The sequence below is a fragment of the Mustela nigripes genome, chromosome 3, assembly GCF_022355385.1.
Source record: "Mustela nigripes isolate SB6536 chromosome 3, MUSNIG.SB6536, whole genome shotgun sequence".
NCBI lineage: Eukaryota > Metazoa > Chordata > Mammalia > Carnivora > Mustelidae > Mustela > Mustela nigripes.
This window is the reverse complement of record NC_081559.1, coordinates 27,428,481-27,436,799: the sequence shown is the minus strand read 5'-3', so window position 1 is coordinate 27,436,799 and position 8,319 is coordinate 27,428,481.

Below are 8,319 nucleotides of genomic sequence, written 5' to 3'. Positions count from 1 at the left end.
GGAGAAAGGGGAACCCTCCTACACTGTTGGTGGGAATGCAAGCTGGTGCAGCCACTCTGGAAAACAGCATGGAGGTTCCTCAAAATGTTGAAAATAGAACTGCCCTATGACCCAGCAATTGCACTATTGGTTATTTACCCTAAAGATACAAATGTAGTGATCCAAAGGGACACATGCACCCGAATGTTTATACCAGAGGTAATTTAATCCAAACAATTGTTAGGCTCACTTGAGCCATTGAGGAGATGCCATACTAAGATATTTGCCAAAAGAAGTCAGGTTGGATTCTGAGTTAGTTAATGTAACACCAGATACTGAAACAAACACAAACTCAAAAGTGTTTTTTAGCTTAAATACAATATAATTTTTTTTCTAGCTCTCATAAGTCCAATACAGGTATTTCTGATCCCTGGGTGATTCTCTTCCTGGTCCCTGAGTGATTCAGGGACCAAAGTGTCTTCCTTTACATGGCATCAAGTTTGCATACTCATCTGTATCCAGCCAGCAAGAGAAGAAAGACCACGGAGTATGTGAGGTTCTCATACACCCAGCCTGGAAGTGACACCTGGGCCCCCAGTCCACTGGTTAGAACACAGGGGGCACATCTACCTGCCAGTGAAAAGTTAGGGGATTATAGTCTAGTTGTGTGCCCAGGAGGAAGGGAGAAAGAAGAACTAAATAGCCAGTTCCAGCCACAGTCCTAGATTGGTTAGACTTTCAGCAGTCTTCCTAAAGAATACTGGCAGAGCTTAGCTCACACGATAGGTTGTGAAGGGAAGAGGAATCAGAGAAGGTGGGGAAGACACATGGCGGGGAAGGAGGGAATGCCCTAAGAAATCATAATTATTTTTTATTTCAGTGAAACAGAGTCCTGTGTTCCCATGGTGAATTTGCTTTCAGGGAGGTTATTCATTTATTTCAATCCCATTCCTGGGAAGAAGAGGATGGTAGAGAAGATTCTTTCCACCTCTTTTTCCTTTTTTGTTTTCAGTTAGTGAAGTAATCCAGGCTCACTGACAAGAAGAAAAAACGACAACAAAATTCAAAGAATATGTATGTTGGAAATATGTTTCTCTCATTTTTTGCTTGTCTTTTGACTTTGTTTATAGTGTTTTTGCAACAAATGTTTTATATTTTAATATTGTAAACTTTATTAATTTTTGTTGTTTATTTTCCCTTCCCTACTTCCAAGTCATAAACACATCCTCCTGTATTTTCTTCTAGTACTCTCATGTGCATATTGTTAAGGTTTGTAATACATCTGGATTTTATTCTTGTGAATGACATGTCATAGAAATCATATTTTATTTATTTTTTTGACCAGATGATGAGCTAATTATCTCTCCTCTTCCAGCTATTTGAAATGATGCTTTTATCATGTCTTACTTTCTTCATATACATGATGTATTAGTTTCCTCTTGCTGTTGTGACAAATTACACAATCTTCGTGGCTTAACACAATACACATTTAGTATCTCCTGATTCTAGAGATCAGTATCTATAATGCTTTCTTGGGGCTAAAGTCAAGGTATTGGCAGGGCAGCATTCCATCTGGAGGTTCTAGGGAGAAGTTGTTCCCATACCCTTTCCAGCTGGTCACATTCCTTGATCAGTGGCTCCTACCGTTATCAAGTCAACAATGGCCAGTAAAGTCTTTCTCTTACTGGATACCATGAAACTGACTCTCATGACACTCTTTCACTTTTAGGCACTCTTGTAATTACAGTGGGCCTAACCAGATAATCCAGGATAATCTCCTCACTTCTTTCAGGGTCAGCTGATTTATCTCATTTGCAACACAAATGTCCCTCTTCCATGTGTTGGGGGCTGAATCTTATCTCCCCATAATTTATATGTTGATGCTCCAACCTTCAATACTTCAGAACATGATTGTATCTGGAGATGGAGTCTTTAGAGAGTAATTAAGGTTAAATGAGGTTGCTGGGGTGGGCCCTAATATAATCTGCCTGGTGTCTATAGGGGGCCACTTGGACATGCAAAGAGACATGAAGGACACATGAATATGGAAGAAAAAACAATGTAAAAAGCAGTAGTGGTGTGGCCATCTGTAGACCAAAGAGAGAGACCTCAGGGCAGATCAACTTTGCTGGCATTTGACCTTGAACTTTCAGCCTCCAGAACTGTGAGGACATAAGTTTCTGTTGTTTAAGCCACCTAGTCTGTGATGCTTCGTCATGGCAGCTCTAGCAAATGAATATACCAATTAATACAACATAGTCACGTGCTCTGGGGATAAAGACATGGTGTGGGAGGGAGAGGTATCTTTGGAAGTCCATTCTTCTTTCTACCATACAGTTGATTTGTAGGTTTTCTCTTCTGTTGTACTGCTCTATTCATTTATTCCTGAGCCAATACTGCATTTTAAAAATGACAAGGGCTATCCTTATTTTATCCAGTGGGGAGAATTTCCTCTTGTGTGATTTGCTTTCATTTACTCAATATTTTCTCTGTTGTTCTTATGCACTTGTCCTTCCATATCAACTTTAGAATCACCTTGCCAAGTTTCCTGAAAGTGGTGATTGCATTAAATTTGCAGATCAAGGTGAGACAATGGATATCTTCCCACAAACACAGTGTTTTCCATTTAATTTGATCTTCTGTATGCCTTTCTACATATGTTCTTTCTCATTTCCTGGAAGAAGGTTTTTCAGAGGTGTTTTATAATTTTCATTGATAGTGGGAATAAGTCAGTTCTTCCTCCTTTACCCTAGGAAAGCAGGCCTAGAGAGGGACAGGACTTATCTGAGGCCTCATGGAATCACGAAACAGGCCCTAATGGAATACAGACTTATGCTTCCTAACCTTTCCCACCATGCCCTATCCTTGGCCCCATGGAGCCTCTAGGCCAGCTTCCATTAGATCCAGGGTGTAGTTTTCTGTTTTTGGTCAGTGTTCATGTGTCTGTTAGGGAAGAGCTGGACTGTGCCTGGGAACAGGCTGCCTTTGAGTTCAGGATGATTGAGAGGTCATGTGAGAGTCCTTCTTATTTCACAGATGGAAGCATTATAGGGCAGAGGGTGGGTGAGGAGAAGTTTGAAGAGCAAGCAAAGGAGCATCTGTAGAATCACTTACTTCTTAACCCTTGTCCATTAAGCAACTATCATCTGGGAAGGAGTGTGTGCTCATAAAATGTAATAACAAATAGAGCTCTTACCCACAATTCACAAGAAATAAAAATCCAGTTCCTGCTCACTAGGGAGCAGTAATAGGCCCCAGAGGTCTTCATTAGAATGACTAAAGAGATTAAAAATGACAAAAAAGAAATGTTAGGTTAATTTGACCTTGGACGAGAATGTGTGCTATGTCCCAGAGATACCAAGGGTCAAGGAAGGCAAGGGGAAGTGATGAAAGACTGGGTCTCTCTGGTTGCTGAGATCGCTTCCATTCATGGCCTCAGCCGCAGGAGCAGTAGTAGGTAGCAGAGGTGATCTTGACCTTGACTACCTACCTGGACACCCTTGGGAACCCTTTTAGTAGTTGCATGGTTTGCATTTCCTCATCCTCTCATGTAACCTTCAGCAGGGGTCATGATCTGTAGGCTACACTCAAGAACACTGCATTTGCAAATACTTTGGGGGATTTTCTAAGTATCTTTCAGTAGCTGCATTCCCGAAATGTCTGATGTCTGAGAAATTGGGGAATATTGCATATTCCCAAACAAAGAGGGGCTTTTGAGTTCCCAAATCTAATCTGTATCTAAAGGCCTCAATTTCACAAACCAGGAAATGGAGATGTTAGAAGGAAGTTACTTCAGTCAACATTGTCCATAATTCTAGAAGTCTTAGAACCTGGGGCTTCAGAATAGTCCACATCTTAAGATGTGGCCCATCCTCTGACCCCTCTAGGCTGGTGGGTTGGATTATGAGCCATAAAAACAATAGAGACTTATATGTCAATAGTGATAAGGGTGTATTGCTTTGGGGAAGGGATATGCAGGAAAAAGGGATAAGCTTATTTGTTTGTCCCCGACGCAGAAGACTGTTGCTTCCCCACTGATGCAGAGAAAGTGTTCTAATTGGAAACTGAGTATTAAATCCATTTGTCCCTTCATCCATCCTTCCATCCATCCATCCATCCATCCATCCATTCATCCATCCATCCATCTATTCAGTATATGTATGCATGAGTAGTGTTTGGATGGTATGGAGTTGTGAAATGCCTTGCAGATAAATTTGGAGTTAATTCTAGAGTCAGTGAGGAACAACTGAAGATTCTGGGTTGAGGGAGTGGCTGGATGCAGGAACTGGCTCAGGAGGAGTAGGGCAGCATCAAGAGAGATCTAAGAGGCAAAGGCTACATGTGGCCCTCTCTCAGGTCTCCCAGGTGAATGTGAATGTATGTCTTTTCTGATTGGGCTGGTGAGCCACATTCGGGTCCTGACTGAGGAGATACCAGACAAAAATTAGAAAGGTGTAAAAATTGGCCGGATGCCTGAGAGAACAAGTTATTTGATGTGATATGTTCAGCGGACTTGTTTGGGGGAATATTCAGCTCAACACATAATTGCTGGGTATGCTCTCCTTGATCCTTCCAGTAATTTTTCTTCCACCTTTCAGGCTAAAGAACCCTGTGCTCTCTGGCAGGAGTGCTGGGAAGGACAAGGCTGAGTATTTGTTGCAATTTCAAGTCTCTCCAGCAAATTCAGCAATCTGTTCTTTAAAGCTGGTTTGGGAGTTGAGGTTACATTGTCTATGCAGAGAAGAGGGAATGGTGCAGCTGGGGGTCTGCTGGGCACCAAGAACCAACATGAGGGGCGGTGGGAAAGGAGACCGCCTCCTCATTCTTCAATGAAGCAGTCGCCTGCCCACACTTCTGTGTTCAGATCCCTGCTTCCAGAGGATTATGGCGAGGGGTGGAGGAAGGAGCAAGAGATTTAGAGTCACACAGATCTGCTTACCAGCTGTGTGACCTGAACTGGGCTTGTCTCGAGCTCTCTGAGCCTCAGTTTCTTAGCTGGAAAACAAGGATCAGAATATCACCTGACTCCTGGGATTATTTTAAGAACTAAATACAAATAAAATGATACTGACTTTGTAGAATGTCAGTCACTGTTTAAAGATTGAGCCTGATGGTGAATATTAAGGAGGGCACGTATTGCATGGAGCACTGGTGTTATACGTAAACAAGAATCTTGGAGCACTACATCAAAAACTAATGATGTACTGTATGGTGACTAACATACACAATAAAAAATAAAGATTGAATATGAATAAGAACAAGAATTCTCCAATGTAATTGCCATTGTTCTTGAATGCAAGCACATTCACCCTCTTCTGAAAGTCTTGCATCGTGATGTATCCGAAGGGTCTAATGTCCCTTAGGTAAAGGATGACCCAGGCTCCTCTGTACTTCCCAGTGAGGGCTGTGTTAGCCACAGTGCAACCTGTGAGTGTGGGGATGAGGTGCTCTGTCTTTTTGGGAATGAACACAGGTTTGTTTTTTGTTGTTGTTGTTGACATCTCATGACCTTGCATTGGTTTTTAAAATATGATTTATGGTGCTATTACATCTGGTTGAACTTCTCATGTTTGTTTGTTTGTTTATATGTGTGGTTTCATTTTATTTTGTTTTGCGAATCAAATCTTGAGAAGTAAAACACCACTTCAAACAGTTGGAGTAAGAGGAAGTGGAGGAGGGAACATGGCCCCAAGTTGAACCTAATGTGATTAGGGGCAGAAGCCCACAACTTTCTGGAAATGTGGCCAGCTTCCACTTTACCCTTGTCTGGAAGGGAAGCCTTGTTGCTTGTCCATTGCTGGTACTGGCCTTCTTCTTTGCACCCCAGGAGACAAACTGTCATTTGCTAGTCATCAATCCAGAGTTGCAGGGCTAGTGCTGGGAATAAGTCCCGTTGTCCAGGGATGGGAACACTGGAGGGTAAGCAGACAGAAGTATTTTTCCTGGCACCAGGTCCTGCTCCTGGGGGAATGGAGGTTGTGAAAATTGTCTGTTTAGTTATAGCTTTTCCTTTTTAGTCACTGATAATCTCCCTTTCTGTCGAAGGCATGGATTCAGTCAATGCTGAGGCTTTTTGCCTGTTAAATTGTTAAAATGCAAAACGACAACCCCTTCACTGGTTAAGAATATTTATTTCAAGTCTTAAATCCATTTCAGTCTTCCTCTCTCTCTCACCACTTTTCTCCTCCTAGTGCACTCCTCCCCTGTGGAACCTGGGAAAATCCAATTTCCTTCCTGCCTTAATCTCTCTCCAACATTTGCACTGGCTCAGCCCTGCCCGCACCTGCTCCTTCCAGCTGTGAGATTCCTTTTGGTAAAATACTTTGTGTCCTGCCAAGTTGTCGATAGACAAGACCCCCACGGCTGCTTCCTGGCTCTCTTAATGAACACAGTTGTTCTGTTCCCCCAAGTCCCCAGGAGCTCCCTGCTTCAATCTATTAGCCTGTGGTGATTTCCACATTTAGAGTGAGACCCCCGTCCTGGGCCCCCAAGAGCCTGCTCTTGACGGAGGCCAGAATTTGAAATCTAGCACTCCCTGTGCTGGTACTAAGTAAGTGCTCTGAGCTTTACAGCCCTAACTCCTGTATCACAGGAATGTCAGGCTAAGTGGAGAGACTCCAGAGCTGCCGTCTCCCCAGCCTTGGGGCTATCCTATGATTATTAATGACAGCAATCACCACCCAGAACTCAGGTCATAAATAATAAGTGTCTTTCAGCAGTCACAAGAATTGGCTACAAACATTCATCATCTACACACCTCTCAAAATAGCCATGGGAACGAACAGCAGAAGTATTATGGCCAATTTCTATCTCCACGTCAATGCTAACAACTTAGTTTTATTTAAAAAGAAAAATCCAAAGCAGCATGAACTTTGGATGACAGTAATACACACTCTCCAAAAAAGGATTCTACAGGTTAATATGTTTGGAAAACTCTTTGTTATTAAAAAAAAAAGTTGAAGAGATTTCTTTAGAGAAACACTGTAATGTTCTAATGTGCACACAAATCTCCAAGAGAGGCAGGACGTGTTTCGCCTAAACTCTTTGACTTGAACTTTTTTTCTTTCTTGGCGTGCAATGTTATCTTGCAGAACACTCTTGGCCAGTGTGCTGGAAATATTTAACAATAGGCTCTCCGGGAATGATGGGGAAAGCCCTAATTAGTAATATTTGGTGATTTCTGTGGGACAAATATTCCCACCATAGCTGATTTCAAGCTACCAACATGAAACGTGAGTAGGAAGAGTTGCCCACAATCAGCATTCTGAGCTGGTGTGAGTTGGTGCAACATGGATGGAGTAATTCCCCTTTTGTTGATGACAGTGGGGGGCGTGTGCAAAAATTTGTGGATGTGGTGTTGGTCTTTTTAGCCAGCAGGAAGAGAATGTAAAAGGAAAGTCCCTGGCCACTGAATTTTTGTTCATTTCTCTAATTACTGATCTGAGTGGACTTTCTCTGCTTGAGACCAGCTGATGATGGATGTTGGGTTCCTGGATGGCACTTCCTGGCCCTCTTAACTGACACTGAGAGCCACTCTAGGGCAGATCTGTCTTTGCTAAAACTTGACTGGTCTCTTGTCTACCTGAGGATAAATGCATCTGTGCTGTCCACTCTCTGGACAGCTCTGTGACTTCCTATTCAGCTGGAGTCAGAAAAACCTTCCTGACCAACTTCCCTGCCAACACTGGGAGAACTTCCTTTGACCCTGACCAGGAGGTCAGACGATATTGTTGGACAGTAGTCCCATAGGTCATCTGATAACAGAAAGGCAGTAAATTAGATTTATATCTCAGTAGCATTAGGCATAGTGGAGCACTTTCTTCTTTCTTAATCATTTTCTTCTCCTAGATTCAAAGATGGCATGCTCTTTCCTGGTTCTTCTCCTGTCTTCTCAGCCACTTCTGCTTTATTGGCTTCTTCACTTGACATCTAAGATTTACTTATTTATTTATCTGACAGAGAGAGAGAGCGAGAGCACAAACATGGGGAGGGGAAGAGGGAAAGGGAGAAGAAAGCTCCCCACTGAGCAGGGAGCCGGATAAGGGGCTTGATCCCAGAACCCCAGTATTATGACCTGATCCAAAGGCAGACTCTTAACTGAACCGCCCCCGTGCCCTTCACTTGACATCTAAATGCTTCGGTTCTTTCATTCTAGTTTCTCCTCCCCTCCATCCCCTCTTTTGTCCTTTCTCAGATGATCTAATCCATTCTCATGATTTAATTGCCATCATTATACTGATAACTCCCAAACTTATAATCTGACACTAGACTTTTTCTCTGAGCTCCGGATTTATATAACTGACAGCCTACTTGGCATCTCTATCTGAATGTCTTATAAAT